The 22,420-nt window shown below is 42.5% G+C and overlaps 1 protein-coding gene and 1 long non-coding RNA gene across 10 annotated transcripts in view; one reads left to right on the top strand and one right to left on the bottom strand.

Moving 5' to 3' along the window:
- Window positions 1-22,420, top strand: part of MYPN (myopalladin) — a 314,293-nt gene that overhangs the window by 126,929 nt on the left and 164,944 nt on the right. The window lies entirely within an intron of this gene.
- Window positions 1,331-11,889, bottom strand: LOC117359273. 2 transcript variants are annotated; one of them, XR_004539196.1, is made up of 4 exons: window positions 11,683-11,889; window positions 9,496-9,627; window positions 3,012-3,093; window positions 1,331-2,877 (listed from the first exon to the last, which is right to left on the bottom strand). It is a non-coding gene; the product is annotated as an uncharacterized LOC117359273 (long non-coding RNA). The 2 variants fall into 2 exon arrangements; XR_004539197.1 differs by having other exon boundaries at window positions 3,012-3,090.

Here is a 22,420-nt window from a genome sequence, read left to right as displayed (position 1 = left end):
ATACCAGAGACTGTCATTCTGTAGTGTCTATCTCAACCTCAGTCCTTCTACACCAGCATTCTTCAAAGCAAAGCTTGTGGGTCAGTGACTGTGGCCATTCATACTCTGATTCTTCCCTCTTTCCTTAAAGAATGACATGAAGATGGTTTCCCGCGGGGACGGGAACGGTGATGAATTTTGTCACCGTGTCATTCTCTATTGTACAGCTCTTTCCTTCATAGCTGTGGTGTAGCATTTGCTCTCCGCGGCTCTTGAGGCCCTTTTCCTCCTTCAGAAAAATGTTTGCATTTGACAGAGACTAGAAGGCAATATACTCGGCACATATAATTGGAGGTTAGTTTGTATTTGTCCAAAATACTGCCATATAAGTGTACATGTTACACCTGTAGGCCTTGGTTTTATAGGTCTCTAGTGATTGTGACACCAAAATGGCTGCAGTGACCTGTCAAGGGTTCTGCACTGGAAGGGCAAAATGACAAGTTAGATCTGATATTCAATGACACTGCCCAGTTAAGTGCCACTGAATACTAGCATTTAGGCAGAACCAAGTGATTTAAATGCACAGGAGCCTATCCTACCCATTTAAATCACTTTGAATATCAGGCGGATATACCCCCTCTTCTACGAAACCGCACTAGTGTTTTTTAGCACAGAGAGCCGCGCTGAATGGCCCGCGCTGCTCCCTACGCTCAGTGAGCTCCTATGAGGGTCGGGAGCAGCACGGGCCATTCAGCGCAGCTCCCCGCACTCGAAACTGCTAGCACGGTTTTGTAGAAGAGGGGGATAGTTTTTAAAAGCTGGAGAAGGAAAAAAAAGAAAAGAAATTCCAGTCATGTGCTCTCTTCACCTTCAGAAAAATGCAAATCTTGCGATTCCTTTTAAGCTTTTTATTAAAAGATTCTGCTTTTAGATTAGGAAAGTATTCCATAAGAAAGGTACAAGCGTAACAAAAGCTGAACAACATGTATCTCAAAAATTACCCTTGAATAAGAGCTGATTGAAAGCAAAAAAGGCTGTGATGAACAAAAAGTCCTAGCAGGTGAATAAGGGATTAACATGATAGCTGACTGGGGGTGCGTTGGGAGGTCAAAAGCAGAAAAATATGATCAAATGTTCTTGGGTACATAAGTATTTTTTTAAAAAATTTATTTATTTATATACCACTTATAACTTAAGTGGTTTATATTCAGGTACTCAAGCATTTGTCCCTATCTGTCCCGGTGGGCTCACACTCTAATGTACCTATCGAAGTATTATTATTATTATTTTATTTCTTATATACCGCCAAAGCCATAGTAGTTTGAGGCGGTTCACAATAAAGAAGGGCTGGACAATCAGAAAATAGTTACAATCAGTGAATACAGATACAACAAAGAATCAGCGAATATGGTTTACAACAGAGAAGGGCGGGCATCAGCGAATAGTTACAGTCAGCGAATACAGATACAATAAAAATGCGTGTGCGAGGAACGGGTAAAATATGAGGGACAAAAGTAAGGTGGGCAGGGCGAAGGGTAGGGAAAGAGAACTTGGGGAGCAGGGGAGGGAGAGAATTAATTAAAGCTTCCTATGGGGCGTTACAGATATGCCATTATATAAAGAATTACAGCAGTGTACATTATATGTGAGCGGACCACAGCGTTAAAAGCAATTTGAGGTTGAGATCCATTAAGCCCAGCCAATGTTTTACACTCTGATGCTTTAATCACCGAAAAAATTTTAACATTTAAAGATAACAGGGAATCTAAGGGTACACCAAGTGTGCCAGCTGAAGCCTTCGGTGCAATGGCATTCCATGAACTGCTGGAGTTAACGTTGGAAGTGGAAGATGTCTGACCACATTACTTCATACAGCATGTAGGTGAATGCAAAAACAGCTTTAGTCACCAGCAAGCCATTATTTCCAAGCAGGTATTTAACAGGAAAATGTCAGATGAAGCATGATCAAGAGAAGACATACATTGAATATTATCTGTATATAGATATGAGTTACAATTTAAGGGCTGAGTGAGAGTGAACAATGGGGGGATATGTCAAATAGATCAAGAGGCAGCAGAGAAAACACTACAGTGTAACAGATGCAGTTTCGAGAGAACAAAAGAGTGAGCCTCAAAGAATGAGCAGAACAAGAGATAGACTATACTCAGATCTCCAGGTCCCTTAATCACCCAAGACTATCATGATCTAGCACAGTGTGCCGCAAATGTTTTGAAACCACAGCATACTAAATGCGGGGCCACAGCTAGAGGATATCTGGAAGTGCGCGGACGTTGAAACGATGATGTCACATGCTTATGTGATGTCATCATTCAACATCTGTGCATGTGCAGTTGTCCTCCAGCCGCGGCTCTGATCCTCCTATTACCACCGGTGTTGGGTGGGAGGGGGGGCATGCTGGAGAGGGAGAGGTTCAGAGAGGAGGACGGGCGCCATGCCTCTCGCTGCAAGAGGCACGTCCTGTAAGCAATCAGCTGGCACCGATGCCTCTCCTCCTAGGGCATCTTGTGGCACACCTGGAATCTGCTGCAGCACACTAGTGTACCTTGGCACACAGATTGCGATACACAGATCTAGCAAGTGAAGCAGTTGAAAGGTCTAACTGATAACTTGATTACATTTTCATCTCACCTGAAAGCCGATTTCAAAAAGAGAGCGTCCTCTCATCTACTATTTTATCCATCACAGAAGGAATAGCCAACCAGGCACCAGATTGGGTGGGAAGAAATCACATAGAACTGCATTTGGGCCTCAATTTGAGCAAAAACGTTTGGGCCAATCCAATGTAAATTTTAAATACAAAACTAAGCAGATCCTCTTCGACCTTCACAAAGGGAGTGGCTTGACAAAGTTTGGTATAGAGCTGGTTTGGAGAAACTGCTGTGGATTTGTAAACATAAGATATGGAAATATGAATTATTTTGGGCATCTCTCTTTCAAAATACTTAAAGCATTCAAGGAATATTCTTTAAACCCCCTTACACTAGTAGTTATATAATACTAGTTCACATCACCTGTATTTGTCAATAACTTGAACTTAAATTTTGTTACTCCGGTATCTGGAGTCTCTGGACATTGTTGTTTTTCCTGGTTCTGCTGATTAAGACAAAGTCTAAGTTATTATTAATGACATCATATAATTGTTTAAACAATGTTGGTAATATACATATATATGACTGTTATGCATGTTCTCATAAATAACTGATCTAATTTTAATTAACGATATGATATTGGATATAATTTGCCACATTTTTCATAGTTTCTTATCACTTCTTTAGTGGCATACTGGTATTAAAGACCTTGTCTTTATTTATTATTCTATCCTATATAATAAAACCCTAGCCGCGCATGTGCACTCCTACCTGCGTGTTCTGTTTTCCCTGATCCGTGAGGTGTATATCTGTGGCGGCAGGAGAGCACATGTGCGAGTCTCCAGCCTTCCTGCACCTAACTACACTCGCGGCAGGACTGGCCGCCAGCGCTGGACTCCCTGCTCTCTCGCGGCAAAAAAACAGTAAGTTTTTGCGGTCTCCCATCCCTTCCTGACGTCTGACCGCCCTCCCCCTTCCCTTCCCGTTGTCCAGACTCCAAACCTGTCTGCAGCCGACTCTAGCAGCGTCTGTAGCACTCTACACACGCTGCTTCGGGGCCTTCTACTGCCCTGATTTGCTCTGCCGCGTCTCTGATGATGTCATCAGGGACGTGCCAGAGTAAATCAGGACAGTAGAAGGCCACGAAGCAGCGTGTGTAGAGTGCTGCAGACGCTGCTAGAGTCAGCAGGTTTGTCGGGACCGCGGGAAGGGAAGGAGGGGGAAGGGAGCAAGGGACTAAGGGAGCCTGCCAGACTTCTAGCACCCGTTAATGTAACGGGCTAAAATACTAGACTGTTAATAATAATCGCCTATAACTTACTCCCTGTTTTATGAAGCCGCCCGGCAATGGCTCCGAAGCCCTTTAAATCTCTATGGGCTTTGGGGCCATTTCCGCAGCGCAGCCGCTAGCGCAGCTTCGTAAAACAGGCCCTTAGTTGTACATTCTATACAATATATTTGCTTGGGGGGTGAGTCTTTTGCTATTAAAATAGGGCATCATTTGAATGATATAAAAAAATAGTGGGTTGACAGAAGTGGTATACCAATGATAAAAGAGAAGTGGAACACTTATGTGTAAAAAAATTTTCTTAAAGCAAATATTGTTTAAATTATCCTTCATACCCCCTTTTTTCTAGATTGATGATATCTATGTGTGGGTTGGATAACTTAGAAGGTGATCCATGTTAAAGGACTGCTTAGTAAAATGGCCCCCAGATATTCAATAATGAGCCAACAATGACTCCCAAGCTTTTACTTTGTGACTGCAGATGAAAATCTTCCCAATATTCACTTTCTTCTTGGATAAAGAATCAAATCACCTTCCAACCTATTAGACAGTTTTAGCCAAATTCAATTTTGCTTTTTCCCCCAATTAATAGTTTCCAAAGAGAATGATAACTGAGGAACCATGCGGGTTGCTATTCATAATCTGGTGGATATATGCAGGCCAGCAGAACATAAACAACTGTATGAAGTAATTATCAAGTTCTTCATTGAGTTTATCCACATATTATTACATCTATAAGCCCTCTTAACTATATCTGTACTCACTAGTACAACTATAAGATGTCATTATCATGTTCTCCACTTGTAATTTACTCATGTTCTATATGGGTCTCATCGCTTGTAATTCGCAACTATAATATATATTTATCTTGTTTATAGATATCTACTTAAGCCTAACTAAGAAAAACCTCCACAGACTCCAACAGATTCAGAATGCCACGGCCAAGCTCATCTTCGCTAAAAGTAAATTTGACCATGTCTCCCCGCTCCTGGCCAAGCTCCACTGGCTTCCGATAATCGCCAGGGTCCACTATAAATGCGCCTGTTTAACTTTCAAAATCCTATATGGTATCCTCCCTCCCTTTATCCCTCTTTCTTGGAATTCCTCAAACCCTAAAACCACCAGATCCTCCCACAAATTAAAACTATCCTTCCCCTCGCTAAAAGGCATTTCCCACACAGGAAAGCTAGGGACCTCCCTCCACTTCAAAATCACTGAGCTCTGGAACAACCTTACCTCCCCTCTTCGGAACTTGAGCTCTCTCCAAGTTTTCCGCAAACATCTGAAAACCTGGCTTTTCTCAAAAAATGTAAGTCTCCCTTCAACTTAGGAATCAAGGAAACTCTTATATCTTGGCATCCCAAGTCCTCTAAATTTTCTTCACACTTCTACCTCTAACCCTCTGTTGTAGTTCCTTCCTATTTCTCCTACTGTAAACCGCGTCGAGCTCTACAAACATGGAGATGATGCGGTATACAAACCTAAGGATTAGATTAGATTAGATATGTAATTCCTCATGTACGAGGGGGCGCTGAAAAGTTCTCAGCCTAACCAAGAAGAGAATGATGTGGAACCATGAAATTTACAAGTTATTCCACATTTTTCTTGACATTGTTTTGTTTCATTTCATTGAAACAAAAAAAGTGTCAAGAAAAGTGTGGAATAACTTTTAAGTTTCATAGCTCCACATAATCTCTTCTTGGTTCGGCTGAGAACTTTTCAGCGGCTCCTCGTACAGTATTGGGCTCTTTGCTTGTAAATCGCCTTGAACCTGTTCTGGAAAATTGTAATGCAGAAGTTAGGATTAGATTTAACAGTTCTAACCATAAAGCGCCATCAAATATTCCCTCTGACTGCCTCAGCACTATCTGGATAGTGCTAGGGAGGTCTGTGGACAATTTGAGCACAGCTAGAGGTTATCCAGCAGAGATATTCAGATTAACACAATAGCTAAACAGATAAAGTTAGTGGTCTGAATATTTTATTTTATTTTTTTAAAAAATTTTATTTCTTTATTAATTTTCAATTTAAATCAAGCTAAGCACTTGTACAGAAAGCAATAGTCATAACAACAAAATAATCATGAAGAAATTAAACATCCAATAAGAAAACATTATTTAACTATTTAAGCTCAAGTCCTCCTAAAGGATCCAAGATTTTAAATTAGCGAAAAATTAAAATTATAGAAATTATTTTTGCAAGATGTTCAAAGCAGAAGCACTGAGAAATGAGGTTTCTTAATTATATTAGGGTTCAAGATGATTCTCCATCCAAACGAGACGTAGCTACAAAAGTTGTCAATTGAGATGGTTCAAAGAATACATATTTAACAGAACGGTAACACACTATACATTTACATGGGTGTCTCAAATAAAAAGTTGCCCCCAGAGAAGTAACCCCAGGTTTCAAAAGAAGAAATTTACGGCGATGCTTCTGTGTCTCCCTTGTAAGATCAGGGAACATCTGTACTTTACAACCAAGAAAAATTTTTTGTCTATTTTTAAAGTAAAATCTTAATAACCATGTTTTATCTAACGGAAGCGCCACAGTTAGAATCAAAGTTGCTGGTGATGCCAAGTCTTTATCAGATGTCTCCAATAATTCTGAAACATTTAAAGTTTGTTGGGCCAATTCTTTTTGTTGATTTACAGAAACTTTCATAGGCAAATAATAAACACGTGAGAATGGTGGTAACATTTCTTCTGATACTTCTAAAATTTCCATCAAGTATCTCTTAAGCATTTCTCTTGGATTTACCATTTCTAATTTAGAAAAGTTAATTAACCTTAAGTTATTACTATGAGAATTATTCTCAAGCATTTCAACTTTCCTTCTCAAGTTAGTATTGTCTTTAATTAAAGTCTCTTGAAGTTGTTTTGATGTAATTATTTCCTTTTCAATTTTCTGAATGGTTTTATCTGAGTCAGACAGTTCTTTTCTTAAATCTTTAAATTCTTTTGTATGTTCTGTAATTTTCCCTTCCAAATATTGAAATTTAGGCGTAGTGAGCTTTACAAAACCAGCCATTAAGTCCCATAGTGAATCTAAGGTTACAACTTCAGGTTTTACCAAAGAAATTGAAGCTTGTAAAATAGTAGAGTGCTCACCATTCTGTAAAGAATCTTCAGGGCCTGTCTCTTGGATTTCACCCCCTTGTAAAGCTGGATTCTCTTCAGGTAGATTTGTTAGGGCTCCTTGAGCATGAGCCCCAAGCTCCAAACCTTCTCCCAGATTTACACTTGCCTCTAATGGAGAGAACACCTCCAACTCCGGGGTTTCCCCACCCCTGGGAGAACTGGTAACCTGAGAGTGTGGGGGCGGCTCCCTTACATCGGGGCTTCCATGCCCTGGAGGAACAACTACGGGTTCGCCTCCCTGTGTCCTCAGCGGGCCGCCTTCCGACGCTCGAGAAACCTCCTGGACTCGCCTCAAGAGCCGCTCGATATTGCCCAGAGAGGGAACCTCGGGACGCCGCGAGACAGCAGCAGCTCTCCGTCCTCTTCTCTTGGGCATAATTGTAAGTAATCAAAAACCCTTTCCAGAGTTCAGTTGTGAAAAAATTTGTGGTTTATGAGCAAGCCCGACTCGAGCAGCTCAGCGCGTCTGACTCGAAGCAGCCATCTTGGATCCTAGCAGCCTAGTGGTCTGAATATTGTTGATAACTAGATAACCTCTAGCTTTACTGGTCAGTGCTGATTCCTAGATGTTCAGCACTGGCTAATATTTGGATACCGGTGCTGAATATCCATTTTTTCCTCAAGATGGCCGGCATTTTAAAAAATACTGATGATCACCATGGGCTTAATAGTGGCACCATGGTTATCAGGAAATCTATTTTGGGAAAAAATAACTGAAAATCATCAGCACAAGAGAATAGAGAGAAGCTATGTCCCTGAATCAAATCCCCTTGATCATGAATAAGAACGGAAAATAGGACTGGAGGAAGTGAAGAGCCCTGAAAGACTCCAGATTGAACTAACCTGGCCTAAGATGTGTCACCCTAGAAAATCACCATGACTTATCAGGAAAACATGATTCATACTGGGGAAATCTACAAACCAAATACTCTGTTCTGAGAATGAAGGGTTAGACGTGCTCAGTTTTAGGAGTATGAGCATTAACTGACTAAACCTGTAAGTTGAACAGTGCCATCCAGTGGCCATTTAATAGATAGCATCCTCATTATAATAGGCTTAAATTTAAAACATACAGCTGTGGTATGTCAAACACCTTCGACCTTGCCATTCTCCATAGGTGTTTAGAGTTCTGCTATATGTCAGTTTACTGTAGCCCAGCACCAGGGAATGGCGGTAAAACCACAAGGCAAAGTAGAAAAATATCAAAATTATATGCTAACAATCAATTCTTTTCTATCGGGGGAACGACATAGCAGCCACAACTTATAAGTGGAGAAAAAAAAAAAAAAAAGAGACCCCACATTTAGGGCTCCTTTTACAAAGGTGCGCTAGCATTTTTAGCGCATGCACCGGATTAGCGCACGCTACCTGAAAAACTACTACCTGCTCAAGAGAAGGCAGTAGCAGCTAGTGCATGCGGCATTTTTGCGCACGCTATTCCGTGCATTAAGGCCCTAACGCACCTTTGTAAAAGGAGCCCTTAATCAAGGAGCCTTGCATTCAGCACATAGCTGTCACCAAGCATGCTCATAATCATCATCAGTGTCAAAGAAAAAAAACCTTCCACTTACAAACTGGGAGGCTGTTACCATCCACCCCACAATAGGACTCTCAAATATTCAATAATGAGCCAGTAATAACTCCCAAACTTTTAATTTGAATGTTGTGTGAGCAGAGTTTAGAACAGGGGTAGGGAACTCCGGTCCTCAAGAGCTGGATTCCAGTCGGATTTTCAGGATTTCCCCAATGAATATGCATTGAAAGCAGGGCATGCAAATAGATCTCATGCATATTCATTGAGGAAATCCTGAAAACCCGACTGGAATACGGCTCTTGAGGACCGGAGTTCCCTATCACTGGTTTAGAAGATAAGTACTTGTTTGTTTTTGGAGAGTTTTTTTTGTGGGGAGGGGGGTTGAGGTGTGGGTGGAACTTGCCTGTTCCTATTGTTGGGTGCACTGTAGTAACTTCTGAGTTTGTAAGTGGAGGGCTTTTATTTTCTTTGAGACCGATGATGATTATGAGCATGCTTGGTAACAGCTATGTGCCGAATGCAAGGCTCCTTAATTAATTGTGGGCTCTCTTTTTTTCCCCACTTATAAGTTGTGGTTGCTGTGTCATTTACAGATACACACCCACACCCCTACCCCCCCCCCCCCCGATAGAAGAAAGTGGATTGTTAGTGTATAATTTTGGTAATATGCTCCCCCCAGCTTCTTATCCTTATACCCAATTGTTTGTAGACACCTTTTTCTAGCCAATACTTTTTTAGTGTTGTTGATTGCAGAATCATTCATGACTCTTTGAATAAGTTTTTAGGATTATTTTATGGATATGTTTCCTGAGGATTATTTGTTTGTTCGTTTAATCATGTTTTTTACAATTTTATGTATGTAAATCATGTAAAACCGTTTAGTTTTAAACGGTATAGAAATTCTAAAATAAATAAATAAATATTCTGTTATTCAAAAAATGTGCTCACATTTGTTCTTCCCTATGGTCTCTCTCCATTTCCTCCTTTCTCTTTCTTCAAGCAGCCCAAATGCCTTTGTGTTCTTCTCTTGGACTCTTTATTCTCTGTGGATTATCCAGAGTCAATTTCTTTGTTTTTGTTCTAAATCAATTCAAAACATATCATTCCAATTGCATCAAGACTTATAAGCAAAATTTCATGATCAACAAGATCAAACGCACTACTTAGATCGAATTGCAGGATCAAGGCACTTACCTACACTGAACAGTTGGTATAGGTAGTCCAGTAAGGATACTAGTTCTGTCTCTATGCTATAAAGTGAATAGAACCCTGATTGGCAAGGATGTAAGATTGAAAATTGATCTAAATAATTATTTAGTTCAATGCACACAAGTCCTTCCATCACTGTTAGCAGCCTTTACTGAACTAGCCTACTACTCAGATCGCTAATTAGAATATATATGAGCAAACTTTCACAGTCCAAATCCAGGAAAGGAGATGGTTTGGATAGGCTGGAATGATCTTCCATGGCAACTCCAGTAGTTGGAACCTAAGGACAGTACAGGGTAGACTTCTAAGGTCTATGGCTCAGAAATAACAAAGAAAAAAGACATTTTATTTTAATCATGAAATTGTAATGCATGTGATTACAGGGTAGACTGGATGGACCATTACTATGTTACTGTAAAATGTGAAATGTGCATTGCAGTTTGCAGCTTTTTGAAGCTCCATAGGAACACAGAGCCTGATTCTGTAAACGGCGTCTAACTGCACCTAACTTGAGGCAAAAGTCAATGCAGTTGTCAATCAACCGCTAGGCACCACTTACATGTACAGAATTTAGTGGTGCCTAGTTGTGGATTAGTTATCGCTAGGCGTCCATGTGGTAGGCGCCAATATATTAGGCCAGGGTTTTCCTGGCCTAATTCACTGGTGCCTAACACAGATGCCTAGTGAAAACTAAGGGCTTCTTTTACGAAGGTGCGCTAGCATTTTTAGTGCACGCACAAGATTAGCGCACGCTAGCTGAATAACTACCGCCTGCTTAAAAGGAGGCGGTAGCGGCTAGCGTGCATGTCATTTTAGTACGTGCTAAGCGCGCGCTAAAACCGCTAGCGCACCTTTGTAAAAAGGAGCCCTAAGTCAATTATGTCTATTCTCCACCCTTAATCATGCTTACATTTCAGGTAAGCACCTTGACTTTGGCATGGTTAGTTACTGCACAATATTCTGTGCACAACCCTATGTTTCACTCTAAAATTTAATTTTTTGTATTTAGCTTACACCTTTTCACTAATAGCTCAAGGAGAGTTACTGTATATTCAGGTTGTCGCCGAAGGGCCTGCGGGCTGTGTGGCGGCGACTCTGTCAGGCGGCAAACAACAGTCTGGTGTGCTTCCCAATTGGAGGAAAGCCCTAAAGTGATCTTATCAGTGAACTATTGCCAAAACCCAGTTTATAAAGTTCACTCTCAGTGCACACTACTGAATTAAACAGTCTTGAGGATCAACTGGTATTGTGTCTTTATTCTTCAACGCAGACAGGAATGAGCAACATTGCAGTCAGGCAAAGAAAAATACGTGCAACATTTCCAAAGGCATAAATAAGCACAAACACAGTTCACTAGGGATATGCTTTAGTTTAGGCAAAAGCCCACTCCTAAGCCCACTCTTGAGCCCAGGCGTTTCATACAACCAAAATATGCTGGCTTCAGACTCTCAATTGGAAAAAAATGTCCATTAGCTCAGTTCATTATTATTGCCTCATAATGTCCATTTAATTGACTCTGATTTCAAACAGCATGAGCTTCTAGCTCCTGAGAGCTGGGCAGGGAAGACTGCTGAGTCTGCTTACAATGGCTTCCTAAGCTTCCATGAATCCATCCAAGGGTATAATAGCAGACTCATCCCAAACCAATCCTCAGTGTCCTATTGAGCCCCCCCCCCCAAAAAAAACCAACCAAACAAACAACACCCCAGCAAAAAAAACAACAACAACAACTTTGCACTTCAGAAACACAAATTGTTTCTTCTTCAGCACAAGTCTGTGCCCATCCCCCAATATGTGTAGCAAACACTGCAATAGCTGTCCTTTACTTTTCCCATTTCAATATCAGTGGACTTAGTAAAAAAACAAAAAAAAAAACAACCCTCCAAGATACAGTTCATATATTTTAGACAAAAAAGAAATACTCACTTACGACTTTAGGTAGGATCCTTGTCAAAAGGCAAAACAATCAGTTGTCCCAATTCAACACACATCCATGGACTTTAATTTCCCCCTCTCCTGCAGGAAGCTGAGCTGTAATCTCCATGGGTTCTTCCAGGTTTTCCTGATCATTATCATGCCCAGACCTGAGTTCACTCCCCAGGAAGTCTTTCTCCTCTGCTTCCCTCTGTGAAACGAAAGTTCTCTGCTTATAAGTGTGTGAACCTCGCCCAAACCTACCTGTACCTGACTTGGGATTTGGCTCACTTGGGCTCCCCCTGTGGTCATTCTGCAGAATGCTGAACTGCCTAAATACAGGGCATTATTTTCATCCTCACTATCATTCATGTCACCTTGCTCTGGGATGGACTTAGGATAGGCAGCCAAATCAGACCGGGAATGTGAGCTGGGCTTTTGGTGGACTTTTCTTAACCCATACTGGATTTCTTTTGGTTTTTAAAGGGGACCAAAGTAGGCACAGAGTCTGTTTGGTCACAAGGTACAGTAGATATTATCCAGGCCATGGAAGGCCTGTAACCTGAGGTAATGGATGGTTAACTGAGTTGCTCAAAATCACAAGGAGCCAGAGTGAGATTTGAACTCAGACTTTCCTGCTGCTCAGCACACTGTTCCAGCCATTAAGCTACAAAGGATTTGTTTCCTCAGTTGGGAAGATTATATAGTAAAAATTAGTTGATGAATATCCTGCAAAATGCATGTTTTAAAAGGCAAATTTATACTGAGACTCAACATTCCCCTAGTTTTTTTTTTTTACTTCCAAAGAAATTATTTTTCAGTATAAGAAATAATGCTCATAACTTTGTATCAAAAGGAAATCCATGATTGAATGCTTAGTCTCAGAATCAGACCTAAAATGCTGAACATCGTGAAATATAGCTACAGTTAAAATATGCTCTGATTGTGCACAGGTCATGTATACGTGCAGAAATGCATAACAGAACCTTTCAATCTGCAAAAGTATAAGGGCAGAGGCTTTTGAAAGTAAAATGCTGCTTTGATTTTTCACTTTTTACTATTATTTATTTATCAGACAACTTTCTGCAGATCAAAGTGCTACACATCAAGAAGCGTTAACAGTAAAATTAGTATCCAAGTTCACTCAATCCATTTACAAGAAGTCTTTTAGAGTGACTGAAATTGCCTTCACCTCTGATGTATCATTGAAGAAAAGTTCAAAAATGTCAAGGTAGGGGGGCGGAGCTTGGCTGTTCAATGGTATGGACGGATAATCCGTTGCTCTTCCCTCCCTGCACTTGATAACTTTCCTAATATATTATAAATAACTTGAAGTTCCCATACCATTGTCTTACGGAATAATATTGTTTGGAACTTCAATTATGAATAAGAGTCCACTTAAAAGACAAATGGATAAACTCCTCCTGATTATGACTGGAGTCGCATTGCAAATGATAATAAGGAATTGGAAGCAATAGGATAGATTAAATGTACCATTCTGGTGGGAAACCCTATGTATATACTATAAATTTGAGAAAATATTGGCAGAACGAAAGGGTGAAATCTGAAAATTCAAGGAAATTTGGGGTCCATTAGATGCTTATGTAAAACATTTTTTAATTTGAAGGTATGATGTTTATTAATACCATATTTCATTTCTTATACACTTCCAGTTAGGGAGGGAGGGAGGGAGGGATTTATTTCTTCTTGCTTTGTTTATATTTACATAGTATAAAAGTGCTGGACATGACATAGTATAAAAGTGTTGGACATGACAATGAAGCCGACAGCACAGTGCGCAGTGGCCGCTAAGAAGGCAAATAGAATGCTAGGCATAATCAATCAGAACTAAAGAAGTTATCCTGCCATTGTATCGGGTGATGGTGTGTCCGCATCTGGAGTACTGTGTCCAATATTGGTCGCCGTACCTTAAGAAGGACATGGCGTTACTTGAGAGGGTTCAGAGGAGAGCGACACGTTTGATAAAAGGTATGGAAAACCTTTCATACGCTGAGAGATTGGAGAAACTGGGTCTCTTTTCCCTGGAGAAGAGGAGACTTAGAGGGGATATGATAGAGACTTACAAGATCATTAAGGGCATAGAGAGAGTGGAGAGGGACAGATTCTTCAAACTTTTGAATAATAAAAGAACAAGAGGGCATTCGGAAAAGTTGAAAGGGGATAGATTAAAAATGAATGCTAGGAAGTTTTTCTTTACCCAACTTGTGGTGGACACCTGGAATGCGCTTCCAGAGAGCGTAATAGGGCAAAGTACGGTACTGGGGTTCAAGAAAAGATTGGACAATTTCCTGCTGGAAAAGGGGATAGAGGGGTATAGATAGAGGATTACTGCACAGGTCCTGGACCTGTTGGGCTGCCGCATGAGTGGACTGCTGGGCACGATGGACCTCAAGTCTGACCCAGCAGAGGCATTGCTTATGTTCTTATGCTTAGGTGATATTATTATTATGTAGTTTGTCTGCACTTTATGTTAGTTGTTTTTTTGTTTTTTTCTAAAAATTTAATAAACAGTTAAACAACCAAAAAAAAAAAAAAAAAAAAAGGTCAAGGTAGCAGCTGAAAGGGTGTTAGCATGGGTGCATGTTGTTACCAGAATAAAGAAGATGATGAAGTGAGGTTAAATGGAACCTTCCACAAATATGGGTTAAACCCACTTCAGAGTGAACTCTATACAGGAGGGGGCAGCATATATAAATCTGATGTTAAAATTGTAAAGGGTTCAATCTTAATCCTTAACCCTTATACAGTGGCGTACCTAGGGTATGTGGCACCCGGGGCCCATCATTTTTTGACACCCCCCCCTATGTAAAAAAATATTTTTTGTAATGACCATGAAACAGAATAAATGGTCAGAATAGAAACAGGCAGTGAAAATTTTCTTATATTCCAAACATAACATAACATAAATTATGTCTGAATTGTCATGACATCAGAAGTACATATGGAGTAGTTGCAGGTGATGCTTGGGACAGTTCTGATTGTGTTAGTTCGGTTTTATGTGTTTTTTGAATAGAAGGGTTTTTATTTCTTTTTGAAGGTTTTGCAGTCTGTGGTCGATGTCAATTGGTTGTAGAGTTGGGGGTCGAGTGTTGCAGCTCGAATGGCTAGAAGGTTGTCGAACAGTTTTTTTCTTTTGACGTTTTTGGTTGGAGGGTGTGTGAATGGTGTGTGAGTTCTCCTATGTCTGTTTGAAGTGGATTGAATTATTTAGCTGAAGAAATTAGTTACCCCCTCATCCCACACACATTAATTCTCTTCCATTTTTGTTCCCATTATAAAAAACACTGATAAGTTCCCAGAAAAAAAATACATTAAAATAAGAAGTGAAAACAAAGGCCCCTACAGATGAGAACATAACATAAGAATAGCCTAACTGGGTCAGACCAATGGTCCATCATGCCCAGTAGCCCATTCTCATGGTAGCCAATCCAGGATACTAATACCTGGTCAAAACCCAAAGAGTAGCAACATTCCATGCTTCCGATCCAGGGCAAGCAGACACTTCCCCCATGTCTTAATAACAGATTATGGACTTTTCCTCCAGGAATTTGTCCAAATCTTTCTTAAAACCAGCTACACTATCTGCTTTTACCATAACTTATGGCCACTTCATTTTTAAGTTTAGATCTTTCCTTTCAAACAGAGACCTTGCTAGATGTCAAATACAGCACAAGGTAACTTCACATGGACTTAGCTGTGCAGGAAATGTGAATCTCCTCATACACCCACCATATAGTGCAAAAATGTGCAAAGGTCTGTTTTTTTCTTTCAATCACTACATAGCCTAATGCCACACAAGCAGCGCTGTTACAAACATATTCTGTAGGTCAATGCTAAGGATAACAAAGTTTCCTTCCTTGGACCAGAAGGAGATAAACCACTGGAAGAGATCCCAAAACAACACCCAAAGTCCCACTTAGTGTGTGAACCAGTTGAGTGGAGTGGACTAACTGGGGGGTGGAAATGGGCCCGGAGTTTGCTCAGCAGAATTTCCCAGACCACCTCTTCCTCTCAACACATTGACACACTGCCACCATCACCACTAGGAACACCTCACTTGGTAGGCCAGCTATGCTATAAACTTTATAAAACACATTATTATATTTTCTTATAAAGCACATATTTTAACTGAACTCTCTGACATCCTCAGCCTTTCCATTCACAAAAATAGAAGGAAGAAAAGTTCCCATTTCCTGCTGTCTCATGTCCCCGGCCTATACAATATTTTTTTTCTGCAGACCCTTCAAAAGTCTGACCAAATCCTCGTTTCACTTGCATTATAAAGTACTGAGGATGCCATCTCTCCCCAATCCCAGGTCCTAAAGTCTAAGACAGTAGCACAAACTAATGCTGCCAGATACAGGAAAAAAATTTTTGATTCGATTCAGCCCTATTGAATTGGTTTTTCAATTCGATTTTCCTGCCCAGTTGGGTGATTTTATTCAAAACTCCTGGTGGGTTTTATAGCTTTTTCACCCCCTTTGGCTTCTCCTAACCACACTGGCGCTGTGGAGTAAATAAAATAAAGAAACAAAAAGGATTTTTCCTCTCTCTGTTAAATCCTAGCTCACGTTTGCAGTCCAACACCAGCTCTGGCAGGATACACATTTCAAATCTGACATATTATAATCACAAAACAGAAAATAAAATTAATTTTTCTACCTTTTGTTGTCTGGTTATATTTCAAATCTTGTTGGTCCAAGGCTCTGGTTTTCTTCTGATAACTTGCTTGCCAGGGTCTCCTTCTTTCTGCATGCTAACCATCCATCTGCCAACTCTGTCCTCCCTTTCCATTTCCCTTCCCTTCCCAGGAAGTCTGGTATCTTTCCTTTTTTTCATTTCCCTCCACAGATCCACCTTTTCTTAAATACCCTTTCATCCGGCATCTCTCCCTCCTTCCCCACCACCCCAGAGTCCACCATCTCTCCCTTTCTTTTCCTAATTACCCTCCTATCCAGTATCTCTATCCCTCCTCCACACCATCCCTTGTGTCCAATTTCTCTCCCTTTCTGTTCCTTCCCTCCCTAAATCCCATGGTCCATCATCTCTCTCCCTCTCCTCTATTTTCAGACCCATTATTTCTTCCCCCCCCCCCAAAGTTTGGCATATGCACGTCTCTTTGAACACCCCCTTCCCTCCGTGTACTTCTAAATCATGGTCCCCCCCAAAGGCCTGTCCCCCCCTTAAAGGTCTGCCTGTCCCCCCTTGAAGACCTGCACCCCCCTTGAAGGCCTGTCCCATCCCCTTGTAGGCCTGTCCCCCCCTTGAAGGCCTGCCTGCCTGTCCCCCCCTTGAAGGTCTGCACTCCCTTGAAGGTCTGCACCCCCCGAAGGCCTGTCCCCCCTTGAAGGCCTGTCCCACCCCCTTGTAGGCCTGTCCCCCCCTTGTAGGCCTGCCCCCCTTGAAGGCCTGTCCCCCCTTGAAGGCCTGCCTGCCTGCCTTTCCCCCCCTTGAAGGCCTGTCTCCCCCTTGAAGGCCTGCACCCCCCCCTTGAAGGCCTGCACCCCCCCTTGAAGGCCTGCACTCCCTTGAAGGTCTGCACCCCCCCGAAGGCCTGTCCCCCCCTTGAAGGCCTGTCCCCCCCCCTTGTAGGCCTGTCCCCCCCTTGTAGGCCTGTCCCCCCCCCTTGAAGGCCTGCCTGCCTTTCCCCCCTTGAAGGCCTGTCCCCCCCCCCTTGAAGGCCTGCACCCCCTTGAAGGTCTGCACCCCCCCAAAGGCCTACATCCCCCCCCGAAGGCCTGCACCCCCCTGAAGGCCTGCCTGCCCCCCCATGAAGGCCTGCACCCCTTGAAGGTCTGCACCCCCCCCAAAGGCCTGTCCCCCCTTGAAGGCCTGCCTGCCTGCCTGTCACCCCCCTCCCCCTTGAAAGCCTGCTTGCCTGCCCGCCCACCCCACCCTGAAGGCCTGATGCCCCGACCCACCCCGAAGGACCGCTCGCCCCCCTGGCCTCCCCGCACAACCTATGAAGCAGCCGCAGCAGGATCGCGAAGTCAACGTCAGCGATCCCTGCGCTGCTTCCTGCGCCACGGTCCCGCCCCTCCTCTGATGTCAGAGGAGGGGCGGGATCGTGGCGCAGGAAGCAGCGTCTAAGCAGCGCAGGGATCGCTGACGCTGACTTCGCGATCCTGCTGCGGGCTGCTTCACAGGTGGTGCAGGAAGGTCAGTGGGGCGAGCGGTCCTTCGGGGGTGGGGGGGGACTGAATGGCAAGGCTGGGAGCACCCCCTTAGGGCTGGCACCCGGGGCGCATCGCCCCCCCGCGCCCCCCTTGGTACACCACTGCCCTTATAGCCACCTCCTTCTTGATGTTATGTGAAAATCTTACTGCTACTCATTTGGTTTATAAATAAATTTCAAAGAAAATTATCACAGTAAGTTTCGTCACTTATATTTATTATGCAGCATTACTAGCCAGCCCGACGGTACCCGTTTCGCCAAATAATGGCTTTATCAAAGGTTCTATAGGAGCTCTGCATACAATTAAAAAGGACATATTTCAACCACTTTACAACATACATCACTAACATACTCAAACTTTGTTAAAGCCCCAAGTGAATTTATCAAATATATTATGTGAACTGCCTAGAACTATTGGCAGGGCGGTATACAAGAAAATTAATTATTATTATTATTACACTTATAATTTCATATTAAATAATTAATTCCATATAATTCATAATATGTATTATGTATTAAAATTTTATGAACCATTGTTCTAAAAAAAATTTTAAATTCATAATATACTAATCCATTATCTAATATATTGAAATTATATGGCCAATTATAAATGTGATCAAAAAATATAGAACTACAGTTAATTTATTACCAACACACTTTTTCAATTATAGTTCAAAGAAAACTCATTCCTTGATCAAACTCATATTAAAATCATGGCATTGTATATATATACACTGTTAGTCCCTCATATATCACCTAGGATCTGATTAACATACCATAAAACACGATAAGATATAATCAGATTATCACATCCACTGAAGTTAAATCAGCATTTTATATCAACTAAAGTTGAATCAACATTCTACACCATGCTTCCCTAATACGGGGCTCCATTTAACTAAAGAGCTCGATTAAAGCATGTTCCAAAATCAGCGTTTTCACTCATACGCAGTTGGTAAAATCTAATGTTCAGTGGATGGTACACAAGATTTAAATCACGCACAGGATTTAAATAAACATTGAGAGGGATTCCTAGTGTATAAAAAGACTATTCATATCTAACCAAATTCTACCTACAATTTTGAACATTGATCACCATCCTCTAACTAAAGAAAACTTTAAAAACTCTTTTATCATGGTTTAAAACTTTCCTTATCTTGCACATGTGTAGAGCATTACATCTTGCACACGCGCAGTTTAATTTTAGCGCAGAGTTAATATCATAGAACATAAGAACATAAGAAGTTGCCTCCACTGGGTCAGACCAGAGGTCCATCCTGCCCAGCGGTCCGCTCCCGCAGCGGCCCATCAGGTCCGCGACCTGTGAAGTGGTTACTGACCATTTCCATAACCTACCTCAAGTTCTATCTGTACCCCTCTATCCCCTTATCCTCCAGGAACCTATCCAAACCTTTCTTGAACCCCTGTACAGAGTTCTGGCTTATCACGTCCTCTGGAAGCTTGTTCCATGTGTCCACCACCCTCTGGGTAAAAAAGAACTTCCTAGCATTTGTTCTAAACCTGTCCCCTTTCAATTTCTCCGAGTGACCCCTAGTGCTTGTGGCTCCCCACAGTTTGAAGAATCTGTTCTTATTCACTTTCTCTATGCCCTTTAGGATTTTGAAGGTTTCTATCATGTCCCCTCTAAGTCTCCTCTTCTCCAGAGAGAACAGCCCCAGCGTTTTTAACCTGTCAGCGTATGAGAAATTTTCCATACCTTTTATCAGTTTAGTCGCCCTCCTCTGCACTCCCTCGAGTACCGCCATATCCTTTTTGAGGTACGGCGACCAGTATTGAACACAGTACTCCAGGTGCGGGCGCACCATTGCGCGAAACAGCGGCATGGTGACTTCCTTTGTCCTGGTTGTGATACCCTTTTTGATGATGCCCAGCATTCTGTTTGCTTTTTTTGAGGCTGTCGCACACTGCGCCGATGGTTTCAGTGATGTGTCAACCATCACCCCCAGATCCCTTTCAAGGTTACTCACCCCTAGCCGTGTTCCCCCCATTTTGTAGCTGAACATCGGGTTCTTTTTCCCTACATGCATGACTTTGCATTTCTCTACGTTAAAACTCATTTGCCACTTATTTGCCCAGTCTACCAGTCTCATTAGGTCCCTTTGCAGGTTTTCACAGTCTTCCGTGTTCCTAACCCTGCTGCAGAGTTTGGTGTCATCAGCAAATTTGATAACCTCACATTTTGTCCCGGTCTCCAGATCGTCAATAAATATATTAAACAATAGAGGTCCCAGCACCGACCCCTGTGGAACTCCGCTCGTGACCCATTGCCAGTCTGAATATTGGCCCTTTACTCCAACCCTCTGTTTCCTGCCTGCCAACCAGTGTTTGATCCATCGGTAGATATCCCCTTGCACCCCGTGGTTCCACAGCTTTTTTAATAGCCGTTCGTGAGGTACCTTGTCGAAGGCTTTTTGGAAGTCAAGGTAAATGATGTCTATGGATTCCCCCTTATCTATCTGGTTGTTTATTCCCTCGAAGAAGTAAAGCAAGTTTGTGAGGCACGACCTTCCCTTGCAGAAGCCATACTGGCTCGCCTTCAGTTGTCCATTTTTTTCTATGTGTTCACAGATTGTGTCCTTTATTATTGCTTCCATCATCTTTCCCGGAACCGAGGTCAAGCTCACAGGCCTGTAGTTTCCCGGGTCACCCCTTGATCCCTTCTTAAAGATGGGCGTGACATTTGCTATTTTCCAGTCCTCTGGGATCTCCCCAGTTTTTAGGGAGAGGTTACATATTTGGCGGAGTGTCTCTGCTATTTCGTTTCTCAGTTCTTTTAGTACCCTTGGGTGGATGCTGTCCGGGCCTGGTGATTTGTCGCTCTTCAGTCTATCTATCTGTCTGAGGACATCCTCTTTGCTTACCTCTAGTTGTACCAGCTTTTCGTCGTGTTCCCCATTTATAATCACCTCGGGTTCTGGGATATTGGATGTGTCCTCTCTGGTGAAGACTGACGAGAAGAATTTGTTTAACCTGTCAGCTATCTCTTTTTCCTCCTTTATCGCTCCTTTCCTGTCTCCGTCATCCAGTGGTCCCACTTCCTCTCTGGCTGGTTGTTTCCCTTTGACATACTTGAAGAAGGGTTTGAAGTTTCTTGCTTCTCCTGCCAGTCTTTCCTCATATTCTCTCTTTGCTTTCCTGACCTCTCGATGGCATTCTTTCTGGTCCCTTTTGTGCTCTTCCTGGTTCTCCTTTGTTGGTTCTTTTTTCCATTTCTTGAAGGATGATTTCTTGTTGCTTATCGCCTTATTAACTGCAGTTGTTATCCATGCTGGGTTTCTAGTTCGATTTTTTTTTCACCCTTTCCTGAACCTTGGGACGCACAGGTCCTGTGCCTCGAGCACTGTGCCTTTAAGCAGTGTACAGGCTTCCTTTACAGTTTTCATCTTCCCTGAGCTGTAGCTGAGCTTTTTACCTACCATTTTCCTCATGTCATTGTAGTTTCCTTTTCTGAAGTTGAGTGCTGTCGTTGTGGTTCTTTTCACCTTTGATGTTCCCATGTTTAATTTGTACTGGATCATGTTGTGATCGCTGTTCCCTAACGGTGCTAGTACCACCACTTCCTTTGCGGGTCCTTCTAGCCCGTTGAGGATTAGGTCTAGAGTGGCATCCCCTCGTGTTGGTTCTGTGACCAGCTGCTCCATGAAACAGTCTCTTATCACCTCTATGAATTTAGTTTCTCTCGTGCAATTTGAGTGCCCAGTGTCCCAATCTATTCCCGGATAGTTGAAATCCCCCATAACCACCACCCTTCCACTTTTGCACACCTGCCTCAGTTCGGCCTCCAGGTCCAGGTCGTTTGCTTCTTACTGTCCTGGTGGGCGATAGTAAAGTCCCAATTTGATGTCAGCTCCTTCCCCTCCTGTTAGCTTAACCCATAGTGACTCCAGCCTGTCTGCCCTTATTGTTGTTTTTGATCTGGATGAAGGAATGTAGTCCTTTATATACAGTGCTATTCCTCCCCCCTTCTTGTGCGCCCTGTCCCTCCTGTAGAGTTTGTACCCTGGCAGGGCCACATCCCATTTGTTGTCCTCTGACCACCATGTCTCTGTGATTCCTATTATGTCTAGGTCCTTATTTCTGGCTATAACTTCTAGCTCCCCCATTTTAGTCCTTAGGCTCCTAGCGTTTGTATATAGGCAATTTAAGTCCCAGTTAGTTACCTTTTCTTTTGGGCCTACTCTTGATTTGATGCTCCTGCTGGTCTCCTCACGGGCTACCTCCTGTGGTGTGTCTATCCCGTCCTCCGCCCGCTTCTTTGATCTTTGATAGTCCTCTGGTTCCGGCTGTGTCCTCCATGTCTTGCTCTTTAGCTCTACTTGCCTCTCGGGTCCCTGTACTGTATCCTTGGGTTTATGTCCATAAAGTGTCCATTTTGCCTCTAGTCCACTATCTTCCTTTCCTGTTTCAGTATCCTTGCTCGATACTGTGGTCCGATGTGTCGAGGTCAGATCGACTCTTGGCTTTCCCCTTGTTATCAGTTTAAAGTCATGTCTATGCAGGTCTGGATGTTACGTGACAGCATCCTCGTCCCAG

The sequence above is a fragment of the Geotrypetes seraphini genome, chromosome 4 (assembly GCF_902459505.1).
Source record: "Geotrypetes seraphini chromosome 4, aGeoSer1.1, whole genome shotgun sequence".
Classification (NCBI taxonomy): domain Eukaryota; kingdom Metazoa; phylum Chordata; class Amphibia; order Gymnophiona; family Dermophiidae; genus Geotrypetes; species Geotrypetes seraphini.
The sequence above is the reverse complement of the archived record's forward strand: the minus strand, read 5'-3'. Positions and strand labels throughout refer to the sequence as shown.